This window comes from Myotis myotis, unplaced genomic scaffold, assembly GCF_014108235.1.
Source record: "Myotis myotis isolate mMyoMyo1 unplaced genomic scaffold, mMyoMyo1.p scaffold_m19_p_11, whole genome shotgun sequence".
In the NCBI taxonomy this organism is placed as follows: Eukaryota; Metazoa; Chordata; class Mammalia; order Chiroptera; family Vespertilionidae; genus Myotis; species Myotis myotis.
Window position 1 is genome coordinate 75,642,118 of NW_023416315.1, and position 14,761 is coordinate 75,656,878.

General features: G+C 37.8%; 1 protein-coding gene and 1 pseudogene across 1 annotated transcript in view; one reads left to right on the top strand and one right to left on the bottom strand.

The window, feature by feature from the left end:
* The window catches only part of FOXP2 (forkhead box P2), a 691,137-nt gene that overhangs the window by 333,785 nt on the left and 342,591 nt on the right, over positions 1 to 14,761 (bottom strand). The gene's annotated exons all lie outside the window — the stretch shown is intronic.
* On the top strand, positions 6,643 to 7,193 carry LOC118665809 (annotated as a pseudogene).

Here is a 14,761-nt window from a genome sequence, read left to right on the forward strand (position 1 = left end):
GGAAAGCAAGAAGGTGCTGGTAGAAACAGTCAGCTTTCAGTGCTGCAGAAATATTCAGTCTATAGGCAAACTGAAGTATTGAGGGACCTCGCAACAACAGATCCACAGAGCAGATAAGCGTCAGGTTAGCAGTCCTTGAGGGTGCAGGCTGCTTTACAAGAGTCAGGAATTTAGAAAAGGAGAATAGTTGAAGTTTACAAAGTCAAGAGAACAGAAATCCTCACATCCACTAATCATTCTTTGGTTTATTTTTCTTTTCTTTTATTAAATTTTCTTTTATTAAATTTTTAAATTAAATTGATTGGGGTGACATAGGTTAATAAGATCATGTAGGTTTCAAGTGTACATTTCTATAATACTGGGTCTGTATATTGCACTGTGTGCCCACCACCCAAAGTCAAATCATCTTCAGTCACCAAATACAAATATTTGCCCTCCTTTTTCCTTTACTAGTCTCCACCCTCTTCCCTCTGGTAACCACCATACTATTGTTTGTGTCTATCAGTTTCAGTTTTATATCCCATGCTAGAGGCCTGATGCACAAAATTCATGCACTGCGGGGGGGTTCAGCCCAGCCTGCACTCTCTCCAATCTGGGACCCCTCGAGAGATGTCCAACTGTTGGTTTAAACTGGATCAGGCCTAAACCGGCAGTCAGACATCCCTCTCACAATCCAGGACTGCTGCCTCTTAACCACTCACCCGCCTGCCTGCCTGATCACCCCCTAAACACTCCCTTGCCTGCCTGATCGACACCTAACTGCTCCCCTGAAGGCCCGGTCGCCCCCAACTGCCCTCCCCTGCCAGCCATCTTGTGGCTGTGGGCACTGCCATCTTTGAGGGTGTGGCAGGCAATTAGAACATTCCCTCCTTATTGGCTGTGGGTGCCGCCATCTTTGTGACAGCATGATGGTCAATTATCATATTCTCTCTTTATTAGGATTTGACTGAAATCATATGGTTCTTAACTTTTTCTTATTTCAGATAGCATAATGTTCTCAAGGCCCATCCATGTTGTCACAAATGGCAGTATTTCATCTCTTCTTATGGCTGAGTAGTATTCCATTGCATATATGTACCACATCTTCTTTATCTAGTCCTCTATCAAAGAACATGGGTGTCTCCATTTCTTGGCCACTGTGAATAATGTTGCAATGGACATAGAGGTGCATATATCTTTGCAAATAAGTGTTTTCAAGTTTTTCATGTAGATACCCAGAAGAAGGATTGCTGGGTCATACTGTAACTCTATCTTTAATTTTCTGAGGAACCACCATACTATTTTCCATAGTGGCTGTACTAGTTTACATTGCCATCAGCACAGAATGAGGGACTTCACTAACTATTAGGGTAATGCAAAGCAAAACTACAATGAGATACCACCTCACACCTGTTAGACAAACATTAAGTGTTAGAGAAGTTGGGGAGTAAATGGCTTATTTTTCTGTTTCAGCTTTCAGACCTGACTCTTGTTAATGCTTGTCTGACTTCACCCTTATCACTTCTCAATGACTTGGCTGATGACCAACATCAGCACCCCCACCCAATACTCCAACTCCTCTTGCTTTCTGGGACATCTTTTGCAGGACTGGGTTTCTACGTCTTAGTTGCACCCTGTCTCAGCACAGGACTTCATGTTTATGGCACTTTTAGGTCTCTAGTGCTTTCACAGGTGATTTTTTTTTTTTTTTAAAAAGGAACTTAGTTATTAGACTGCTGTATTCAATTAAGTCATTTCATAGGGGCCTCTTCAGTGTAGCAGATTAAGTAGTATTTTGATTGCCTGCTTGTCAAAGGAGGAGTGACCTCATATGAGATTCTACTGTGTAGAACTTAAGAGTATGAACTGTGGCGTGAGACAGTCTGCATTTGAACCTCAGATTTACCACCAACTAGCTATGAATCTTGTACACGTAAATTAACCTCTCTGTGCCTCAGACAATATTACCATCTACCTAAAAGAACTGTTAAAAGGATGCTATTTAAAAATGTTTATAAAGCATTTAGTATATTGCCTGGCCATGGTACATGCCACCTATATGTGAGAGGTTGGTGGTAGATGTGGTGTCATTTACAATCAGGAAACCTGCTTCAGGTGGAATGTGTAAGATTGTTGGCGTATGAATAACCCCTCCACTGGGCAAGGAGCACCAGTGCCACAACCCCCTGCACACCCAGCCTTTGCTCCGGTAGATTAAAGATGGTAACATTTTTGGCTACCCCTCCCTTTGTGAGATAAAATCGAGTTCTCCTCCTCTTAAAAATAGATCGGCCTAATTGACTTGTTAGGCAAATAGAATATGACAGAAGTAATGTTCTTGCCCTTCTGAGGCTAGATCATAGCTTTGTAGTTTCCACTTGTTGTCAAGCTGTTAGGAAGCCCAAGCAACCCACATTAAAAGGCACTGAAGCACTCAGCTGACAGCCCTGGCTGAATTCCAAGCCAGCAGCCAGAACCAACTTGCCAGCCTTGGCGTGAACTATCTTAAGTGGCTTGATCCTACATGATCAATCTAGCAGCCCCTACTAAAGCTACCCAGAGTAGAGACCAGCTTTCCAGATGAGCCCTGCCAGAACTGTACTGTGTAAGCAAAATAAATGATTGTTGTTATTTTAAGCTACTACTAAGTTCCTGGATGGTTTGTTACACAGCAATAGGTAACTGAAACATTTATTAGAGCAGTCTAGTAAGCCACAACATCAAAGTTCTGTTTATTGGTACGTAATTTACTTTGGCACAGGGCTGCCCAGACCACTGTTGATGCTATGTGTGTTCCTATCCACTAGCCACCAAGTTAGAACTGCTGACAAGTCTACTCAGGACTCCTTATGAATAACCTTAGAGACTAAAGTTTTCTTAAAACAATAGAGGAAATTTTATACTCACTCTTCTGACCTTCTTTAAGATGAGAGCCATGGCTGAGGCTCTCACTATCATAAGAATGGATTTCAAAACTGGGCCTGCATATTAGCTATGAAAATTGTGATGCTATTCTTCACAGTGATTAGAAACTATCTAAAATTATCTATATTCTCAAAATGGCACTCTCATTTAGATAAGGGATTGTAATTATGGAGAAATTTGTTTAGTTTCAAAAATAAAGGCATATATATTATATTTTAAAGTAGGGTTACCAGTTTGTGTTCTCCATGTTGTACCCAATTTTGTTATCGAAGTCTATATGCCATGAAGTACTATCCAACTTATATAATTTAGTTCAATTAGAAATTTATACTGTGCTTTAAAAAATATATCCACGAGGAGAGCAAAGATAGCAGTGAAGTACATGGAAGTGACACTCACTTCCTACCAGGACCAAACTGGAATTATAGCTAAACTATAGAACAATCATCATGGATAACCAAGTGAAGACTAGCTGAAGAGAAGTCTTATAACCAAGAACTTAGAGAAGAGGCCACATAGAGACTGCTCCAAACAGGTTGCCAAGGGCCAGTCACAGGCAACGTCATATGTGGCCTGCACCAGAGTGACTCCCAGGAGGTCCAGAACCAATGCACCCAGTGGCCAGCATCAGACAACATCAGAGCAGGATCCAATAAGCTTCACAACTAGCATCTTCAAGGGAAGATCTTGGCAGATACCAAACCCCAATGAGGAAAATTTTGCTTCATGTGGTCAGCACCTCCATAGCAGCTCACACCTCATGGTCAGGGCTGAGCCTCAGAGTCAGTCAGCCTTAGGGCAAATCCCATAAACCAATGACCCAATTGCATTCAAAGCTCACTTACAACAGAAGGGCCCACATAACCCACACAAGGAACATTCTTGGAGCACGCAGCTCAATTGATCAAGGAAATGGCACCACTGGACCCCACAGGACACCTTCTACATAAGGCCACCCCACAAAGAATGGCAGTCATAGCAGAACTATGTCATACATGGAAACAAACACAAAGATGCATCCAAAATGAGAAGACAATTATAAAAAAGGTCCCAAGTGAAAGAATAGCAGACATCTCTAGGAAAAAAGCTAAATGAAATGGAGGCAAGTAATTTATCAGATATAGAATTCAAAGTAATGGTTCTATAGATGCACAACAGCATGAAAAAGGACATAGAAACCAAAAAAAAAGATCAGTCAGAAATGAAGAATACTATTTCTGAAATGAAGAAAACACTGGAAGGAATAAACAGTAGATTGGATGAAGCAGAGAATCAAATCAGTGATTTGGAAGAAAAGGTAGAAAAAACTCCCAATAGAGCAGCAAAAAGAAAAAAGAATTTAAAAATGAGGATAATTTGAGGGAGCTTTGGGACAAGATGAAGTGTAACAACATCTACATCTTATGGGTACCAGAAGGAAAGGAGAGAGAGCAAGGAATCAAGAATCTATTTGAAGACTTAATAACCAAAAAAAATTCACTAACCTGGTAATGGAAAAAGACACACATGTCTAGGAAGTACAGAGAGTCTCAAACAAGATGGACTCAAAGAGGCCCACACCAAATCACATCATAATTAGTAAGATAAAGTTTAAAGACAAAGAGAATCTTAAAAGCTGCAAGAGAACAGTAGTTAGTTTCCTACAGGGGAGCTCCCAAAAAACTGTCAGCTGATTTCTCAACAGAAATATTTCAGGTGAGAAGGGATTGTTCATAGCAGTGCTATTTGGAAACAGCCCAAGTGCCCATCAAGAGATGAGTGGATAAAAAGCAACAACACAAAAAACTACGGTACGTTTATACAATGGAATATTGCAGCTGTAAAAAAAAAAGAGAAGGTTCTCTAACCCTTTGAGACAGCGCGGAGGGACCTAGGGGGTATTATGCTAAGTGAAATAAGTAAGTCAGAGAAGGACAAGTATCACATGGTCTCACTTATATGTGGAATCTAATGAACAAAATAAACGGACAAAATAGATGCAGAGACATGGAGGCATGCAACAGATGGAGGATCCTTAGAGGGAAAGGTGCAGGGGAGAGAAGAGATCAACCAAAGAACTTCTATTCCTATATTCGTAACCCATGGATACAAACAATAGTGGGTTGAAGGCCTGGGGAGAGGATGGAAAAGGGAAGGAAGGGGCCAATGGGGAAAAAAAGGGGACATCTTAATACTTTCAACTAAAGAGAAATTTAAAATAAAAAATAAAAAAAAAGAATCTCCTCCGAACATAATGGTGTGAAACTAGAAATCAATTATAAGAGGAACATTGAAAAATACACAAAGCCATGGAGGCTAAATAACACGTTACTAAACAAAGAATGGGTTACCAATGACATCAGAGGAGAATCAAAACATACCTTGAAACACATGAAAATGAAAGCACAATAACCCAAAACATATGGGACATGGTGAAAGCAGTCCTTCATAGCATTAAAGAGGGAAATTCATAGCATTATAGGACTATCTGAGAAAAAAAAAAAAAAAAACACAAGAAAAATCTCAGGTAAAAAATCTAACTTTACACTTAAAGGAACTTCAAAAATAAAATAAAGAAAGCCCAAAGTGGGTAGAAGGAAGGAAATAATATAGAACAGAAATAAACAAAATACAGTCTAAAGAAAACCAATACAAAGATCAATGAAATGAACAGCTGTTTTTTTTTTAAAGATAAAATTGACAAATCTTTAACCAGATTTATCAAGAGAAAAAGAGAGAGGACCCAAATCAATACAATCAAAAATGAAAAAGGAGAAATAAAACTGACATCAAAGAAACACAAAGGATTTTAGGAATATATTATGAACAACTATTTGCCAACAATTTGGACAATCTGGAAAAAAATGGATAAATTCCCAGAAACATAAATCTTCCAAAACTGAATTGGAAAGATCAGATCATCTGAATAGACAGATTGCAGCTAGTAAAATTAAAGCAGTAATCAAAACCTCTCAGCAAACTAAAGTGCTGGACTGGATGGATACACAGGTGAATTTTACCATACATTGAAAGAAGAAATAGCACCTATTTGTAAACTATAGCTAAAAAATTCAAGAGAAGGGAATACTTCCAATCTCATTTTACTAGGCCAGCATTATTCTAATCCTCAAAACAAATAAAGATACTACAAAGAAACTAAATTATAGGCCAATATCCCTGATGATCATAGATACTAAAATCCTCAATAAAATATTAGCAAACCAGATCTAGCAATGTATTAAAAGATCATACACCATGACCAAGTGGGATTTATTCTGGGGATGCAAGGTTGAAACAATATACACAAATCAATAAATGTGATACATCACATAAATGAAATGAAAGATAAAAACCACATGCTCATATCAATAAATGCAGAAAAGGTATTTGGTAAAATCCAGCACCCATTTATGGTAAAGATCTCTCAGTAAAGTGGGAATAAAGGGAACATATCTCAATGTAATGAAGGCCATATATGACAAACCCACAGCCAACATCATACTCAATGGGCAAAAACTAAAAACAATTCTCTTAAGATCAGGCACAAGACAGGGATGTCCACCTTCACTGCTCTTATTCAACATAGGACTGGAAGTCCTAGCCACAGCAATCAGACAAGAAGAAGAAATAAAAGGCATCAAAATTGGGAAGGAGGAAGTAAAACTGTCATTATTCGCAGATGATCCCAGAGTTCCCACCTTTCCCTCCAACTCCACTTCATTAGCCCTGCCTGTGATGCTTGGTCCTGCCTCTGACCCAATGCCTGTCTGGGGCAGTGGAAACACGTGTGGGGTCTGGGGCGGCCCTGACTGATGTGGAAGAGGTGAAATGTGATGGGAGAAGCTGCTTTCTGTGCATAGTTTGTAGGAAAAAATTAAATAGCACAACAGTGGAAATTCATGATGAAGAAATTCAAGATGCATATCCTGCTATGGAAAGAAGTATGGGCCAAAAGACTATGGTTACAGCCAGGGGTTGGCATGCACCACATGGACCAGGGCCAGAGGCTGGGCATCAAGCCAGAGAGTGTTTAAACTCCCAGGCCTACAACAAATCCAAACACATCTGAATTGACTCAAAAATACAGAGGTGCTGAGAAGAGTTCCAGATGTGGGGATTCCATGCATGCTGCTAGGAACATAATTGGGGCAGGAAATCCCTGGCACAAAAACCGTTTCCAGTGTGCCAAGTGTGGAAAGAGTCTTGAATCAATAACTCTGACTGAGAAAGAAGGTGAGATTTATTGTAAAGGATGCTGTGCAAAGAACTGTGGGCCCCAGGGGTTTGGCTATGGCTCAGTAAAGGTGTAAACCTAGAACTGAGACCTCACACTGAGAATCTATAGAAAAGCCTGAGTGACCTTTACGATGGAACAAGTGTAACGACTGGTCGCTATGACTCACACTGACCACCAGGGGGCAGACCCTCAATGGAGGAGCTGCCCCCAGCCCGTAGGCCCCAATCACCGATGGGGCCTGCCAGTCAACCTCCCAGTCCCTCCCCCCGGCTGACAGGTCCTGATCACCAGATCTGGGCCAGGCCTTGGGCTGGGATGGGGAACTGGGGGTGGGTGGCAGTGCGTGGGCAGCGAGGGAAGGAGGGGGGTAGATAGGGAGGCAGGGAACCTGATGGGCCCTGATTGCTGACCAGGCGTAGGGACCCCATCCATGCATGAATTTCCTGCACTGAGCCTCAAGTCTCTACATAATCTAGGCACAAATAATCTAGCTACAGTGAAATTCTACCAGCAGTATGTATTGTATATTGCCCTGTACTTGGGTATGCTGGCTGACTAGTAGGAAGAGGACACTATATTCTTTTGCTTTATTCATCAGCATATTCAAAAACTATTTCTTTTACATTTTAAATAGAACTTCAGTTTGAAAAATAAAGAGAAAAAAAAAAAAACAACCTGAAGACTCCACCAGCAAACTACTAGATATAATATATAAATTCAGCAAAATAGTTAGATACAAAATTGTTATTCAGAAATGGGTGACATTTTTATACATCAACTAGTGAGCAGGTGCATGGATTTGGCACATTGAAAGGAAATGAATTAAAAGGTGGCCAGCAGGGAGGGACTGAACAAGACAGGCCAGACATGCCCTAGAGCCAACCTCCCAAAGTCCCTCCCTGGCCGGCAGCACCTGGGGTGGTGCCATAGCTTGAAGGGCATATGTGGAGTGAGTGGGGTCCCTCTGGCAGGTGGGGTCCCTTGGCCTGGCCTGTGGGGATCGGGCTGAAACCGGCTCTTCAACATCCCCCGAGGGGTCCTGGAGTGCGAGAGGGTATTCTGCAAAGTTGCTGTCATACAGGATATGGAACACAAACGCAAGTGTGCAATAAACTAGATCTGGGGCAGACAATGCCCAGCAACAACATAACCCATGGCCGAAGGTGGAACTGTGTGGCCCCATGGGGAATCGAGCTCACTCCTCTCTGGTTTTGGGATGCATCACCCAAGAACCGCTACTGCCAAGTCACTGCAGCTCGGCAGCTCCCGTGTTGAGCATCTGCCCCCTGGTGGTCAGTGCATGTCATAGCAACCTGTCAGACACTTAGCATATTAGCTTTTTATATATATAGATAATGAGTTATTAGAGAGGGAAACTAAGAAAACAATCCCATTCATAGTTGCCTCAGACAAATAAAATGCCTAGGAATAAATTTAATCAAAAATGAAAACGAACAATATTAAAAAAATTATAAGATATTGAAAAAGATACAAATAACTGGAAGCATATACTGTGTTCATGGGTAGGAAGACTTAGCACCATTAAAATGTCCATACTACCCAAAGCAATCTATAGATTCAATGCAATTCCTATCAAGAAACTGATATGGTGCTTCACAGACCTAGAACAAAATATTCCAAATATTTTTAAATATAATTTTATTTATTTCAGAGAGTAAGGGAGAGGGTTAGAAAGATAAAAAGACCAATGATGAGAGAGAATCATTGATTGGCTGCCTCCTGAACACCCCATACTGGGGATCCAGCCCACAACCTGGGCATGTGCCCCGACCTGGAATCGAACTGTGACTTCCTGGTTCACAGGTCGAGGCTCAACCATTGAGCCACAGCGGCCGGGAAATATTCCAAAATTTTACGTGGAACCAAAAAAGACCTCAAATAGCAATAGCAATCTTCAGAAAGAAACACAAAGTTGGAGAAATCAGGCTACCTTATACCAAATTATACTACACGGCCATTGTATTCAAAACAACAAGGTAGTAGCATAAAAACAGGCATATAGATAAATGGAACAGAATAGAGAGCCCAGAAATAAACCCATGCCTTTATAATAAATTAATATTTGACAACGGAGGCAACACATATAATGGACAAAGATAGTCTATTCAATAAGTGGACAGATACATGCAAAAAAATGAAACTAGACCACCTTCATACACCATACACAAGAATAAATTCAAAATGGGTTAAAGATTTAAATGTTAAACTTGAAACCATATAAATCCTAGGAGAAAACATAGGCAGTAAAATCTCAGACATTTCTCATAGCAATTTTTTTTCCGATATTTCACCTCAGGCAAGGGAATCAAAAGAAGAAAAAAGAGACTACATCAAGCTAAAAAGTATTTGCACAGCAAAGGAAACCATCAACACAATGAAAAGAAAACACACTGAATGGGATAATATATTCACCGATATATCTGATAAAGGGTTAATATCCAAAATTTGTAAAGAACTTATACAATTTAACACCAAAAATCCAACAATTCAATTAAAAAAAAATGAGCAAAGGACCTGAATAGACACTTCTCCAAACAGTACATACAGATTACCAAGAGACATTATGAAAAGATGCTCATCAGAAAAATGCAAATTAAAACCACCTTGAGATATCACCTCACACCTGCCAGAATGGCTGTGATCAATAAATCAACAAACAGCAAAAGTGGGCAAGGATGTGGAGAAAAGGGAACCCTCATGCACTGATGGTGGGAATGCAAACTGGTGCCGCCACTATGGAAACCAGTATGGATTTTCCTCAAAAATTTAAAAATGGAACTGCCTTATGACCCAGAGATCCCATTTCTGGGAATTTATCTTAAGATCCCGAAACAGTGCTTTAAAAGAATATATGCAACCCTGTGTTCATTGCAGCGTTATTTACAATAGGCCAAACTGGGAAGCGGCCCAAGTGTTCATCAGTAGATGAGTGGATAAAATCTGTGATACACAATGGAATACTATTCAGCTGTACAAAGGAAGGGAATCTTAACCTTTTCGACAGCATAGATGGATCTGGAGAGTATTATGCTAAGTAAAATAAGCCAGTCAGAGAAAGACAAATACCATATGATTTCATTCATATGTGGAATCTAATGAACAGAATGAACTAACAAACAAAATACAGACGTAGATAGAGAACAGGCTGACAGATGTCAGAGTTGGGGGGCTTGGGGACTGGGTTGGGGAAGGCAGAGAGATCGAGCAAAATAGAAGAAAGAGAAACTTATACTTCAAATAGATTAGGTTTCATAAGTCACTTCAGACTAGTGAGTGTATCATTGCAATTAAAATTATAATTAAAAATTAAAGAAAATAATTAGCACGCCCTTTAAATTTCAAAATCAGACAGCTGTTTTATTAACAGTTATAAAAACTGAAATAGTATTTGCCCTTAGGCCCAAACAATGTGTCTATTTTACTAATTTCAGTGTGATGCTTAATTTAAAAAAAGAAAAACGCAGATATTTTGCAATGTACACCGCCACACCACAGGAATTTAATTTTCACTAGATCACTATAAAATTTTACATACATAATGTGTGTATTTATATAAATGGAAATTGTATTATAGTGTGTGTTTAGTCATCCTTCTTAGAGATATACTTCTTTTCAGGTGTTCCACAGTTTTTGAAGGGAAATGTGGGATGTAGCGTGATGGAATTGCCATGTATTGTTAGTGCATCATTGAAGATCAGAGAATAGTAGACAGGCAGATTTCAACAATGTCAAGACCTATGATGATGCGGAGATGTAACTGCATGTGTTCTAAAGCACTAATTTTAAGAATCTATATGTTTTCTAGTGAACAGCTCTATTGATAAGCTTGGAATATTCAGTAACCTGCTAATACTATACTGACCCATGCTGATATGTTCCAGGAAGCAAAGGCATCAGATTGGAGGAGCCACCACAGAGAATCTCTGTCTGAGTATATTATGTGTTTATTTGTTAAATCAATGTTCTTATTGTTTCATAAATCTTAATTGTTGAAAGTATTACATGTGTCCCCTTTTCAAAGCGAGGATTTTTAGAAGTCTCACACAGGTGCGCTGAAGAGCAAATTGAGTCCTCTGAAGGGCTTGCCTTGATATTGACAACACATACGATATTTAAAAACAATTAAAGTTCAATACCTTTTAGAATGGGCCTGTAATCTGCCTGTTTTCATCGCTTCCTAATTTGTTGGCAATAGCATATTTTATTCATTTGTGTGATTTGCTTGGCTTTCAAAAGCATATGAGTTTAAAACTTCTGAATTACACTTGTAATCCTATCACCTAAAACTGTTTGTTTAGATCTGATACGGAAGACACACACACAAGCATGCACATATATTGTAATTTAGCCTGTGTACAAAGTGCATTCTGTACATATTGAAAGAGAGAGAAAAATCAAAATAGGCAAGTGGAATTTGTTGGCCTATTTTAATAACAGACCTGGTCATTTGAATTCCTTAATAACCAATCTTAACAAAATGCTAATAATGCTTTAAAGGCAGTAGTATAATTCCCCGGAATCAACTAAAATCTAATTTTACTAAAAATAATCTAATAAGAATGAGAGGTAATAATATGTATAACATATCTTATAAATGGCATCTAAGACAAAACAAAATTACCATTATCTTCATTTAATGATGAAATAATTGTTGCCAGGAAAAGAAAGTTAAGTATGTGACAGCTTAAAACTCTGTCAGCTGAAATGTGTAACTATTGATGCTGAGGAATTCTATCTTACACATTCCATTCACCTTCCCAAATAACAGGCTGATTCAGATGTGTTGCAAGATTATTAGGGAATTATTCTCTTTGTTTTGATTTGATTAAACCAGTGGAATTCATCTTCTCTTTAAATCTAACTATATCCATATTTATATCTATATCTATTCATCTATATGCATGCTTTTTAGTTAAAAGAAAAGTAAAACAAAAAAAACAAACAGAAAAATAAAAAGAAATTCATATTTTCAGGTTTAGGTGAACTAATGATGCATTGTAAAATAAAAACAATGAAAAAAAGTGCCTTTTTAGTACATTCATGATTAGCTATCATTTACTCTGTTTATAGCACACAACTGAGAAATAACATTCGTATCCATAGGTATTCTAATGAGATTAGACAAAAACCTTTTGAAATAAACCTGGAACAGCTATTACCAAGCCTTATTGTTGTTTAGTAGCCCCTATCACAGTCATTTAGTCACAAATCTGTGGCTATAGACCACATCCATACAGATTCTAAAAGGACATAAACACCTCAAGGAAGGAAAATAGATGCCCGGAAAATCTGCCTTGAGCAGGAGTTCAACTACTTCTATGAGAGCTCGCACACATTTTCCAGCATGGAGTTCCCTTATTTAAACAGGTGAAAGTAATTAGATTTTTAAAATATTGTATTGTCAATGTGTCTGTGCTCTGACAAAATTCATATTGATGATTGGGAAATCCCTGAAACTCATAAAAAAAGGAATTGTGGGAAACATTCCTCATTTTCCACATCACCACCACCACAAACAACAACAAAACAGCAACAACAAAACAATCCTGAAGAATTAAACCTCTCTCTCTCTCTCTCTCTCTCTCTCTCTCATGGCACATCAAATAACCACAGAATGTAAATGTAGAACTTGTGGTATTTTTTTAAAATCAGGTATGGGAAGTACTAAGTACTTTCTATAGGAAACTTTGAAAGTACATTAAAAAATAAATCTGCATGATGGTTGCTATCAATCGTACTATGCTCTAGCTTATTGTAAAAATTAGATTGAAAAAACAAAATCTCTATGAAGGGCTATTGTCAGACCCTAGTTGTATGAAAATGGCCTTTTAGAGATCTAAAAAGATTAATCTTCTTTAAACAACGAAGTCATTTCAATGTAAAAAATTATACAATGAAAACCGCAGAGCTTTACTTTCTGTAAAGCCAGATAATTATATATGCCTTGGCTCTCCCACTTCCTGGTTATCAGTAGCGGTACTCAGTTTTAACATTTATATTTTACACTTTGTATTAGAATGAGAACTCTGAATAGGTTTAAAAGAGCTGTTTTGAGTCTAACAGGAATTTACAGTGTACATTCCATAATCTACTGGTTATTATACTAATATATGCGGATTAATTAAGCTAAAATAATAAATTTTTGCTCTATAAAATTAACTCTACTCTTTAAAAAATGGAATTCACACAATTATGCTAAGGTTGTCTCATGAAATGTCTAAGATGACCAACTACAATATATACTGCTTTTAAAAGTTAGATTAGGTTTTTTTAGGTTGCAATTTTAAATACACATAATTCTGTTTTGTATAAGAGCCTGCAGATTAAAAAAAAAAAAATTAAAGGTGAATCCTAGCTATGTTCTTATTAATTACATGATACAGCATGATTAGTTGGGAGTAATTAGCATATGTTAAGTATATGCAAAATAAACTAAGTTTGAAAGCTTTCTCAACATTAAGTGTTCTTTTTGAAAGTAGTGAGTGGCTTAATTTAATCTGTGCTGGTGCGGGCACACAGACTTCCAAATAACAAGACAATACTAAATTTACTATTTTACCCAAATCATACTAATAAATGCAGAGGAAGGATGTCTGAATGGCACTAGCCAAAGATTATGTGCTTCGTTTAATATTTTCCACAGACTGATTTATTTTCATCAAAATAATCAGTGCTCATGCAATTTTTGTCCATGGTCTTAAAAACTAAATAAAACTGTTGCAAATCCAAAATGTCCTAAGAAGCAATGAAATTATACTTGTAAGGGAATTAGATTATATGAAAAAGTAAAATATTTGTAAAATATAGTTACAAAATTTTAATCCAATAAATTCTAAAGCAGGAAAGTTTTATAGAAAAGTGAGATTTTCTGTAAGTAAGAGTAATGACAAACTATATAGCTACAATTCAATTGAATATAAACAACCATGTGTTGTACATTAGAGAGGCAATTGCTTGGGGTTATTTTCCTAGCTATGGTGATAAATTTGCACCAATCCATCTACACAGTCTCACCAAGTTCTCCTTGTCACCAGCTGTGCACATTTGCCGGCCAGCTGGCTAAGGTGAAAGGTCTGCCACATAACAGAGAGATACTTGCTGGCCTGCCCTAGGAAGAAACCCATCACCTCTACTCCATCAGCAACATGGGTTTCCACGTGCGGTAACTGGTCAGTGATTATAATAAAGGTACACCTTGCCAGGATAGAAACAGTAACTAAAATTGTCAATATATCCATAAGAGAAATGTAATTTTTGTTTTCTCAAGTAAAATTTTCTCAAATTTGTTATGAGAAAAAATTTCATGAAATTCAACACAGCCATCTTTACAATGAAACTGCTATGAAATTGAAGGGGAAAACAAGCTTCAAAAATATATTAAGTACTATGGCTAATGCAACTGTGCATAATTCTGTTGGTTAAAAGTTAACTTTAAATCAAAATTCCTCTTAAAAGAAAAGACTTGAGTTAAAAACTTCTAACAAAATACTTTAAGTGAAAATTATTGATGACATATGAGTATCCCTTATAGAATGAAATAATGAATCTAATACTTAGCAATCAAAACTACATTTCACAGGTTTAGAACAAATATTTTAAAAATCTGTATGGTACTAAAAG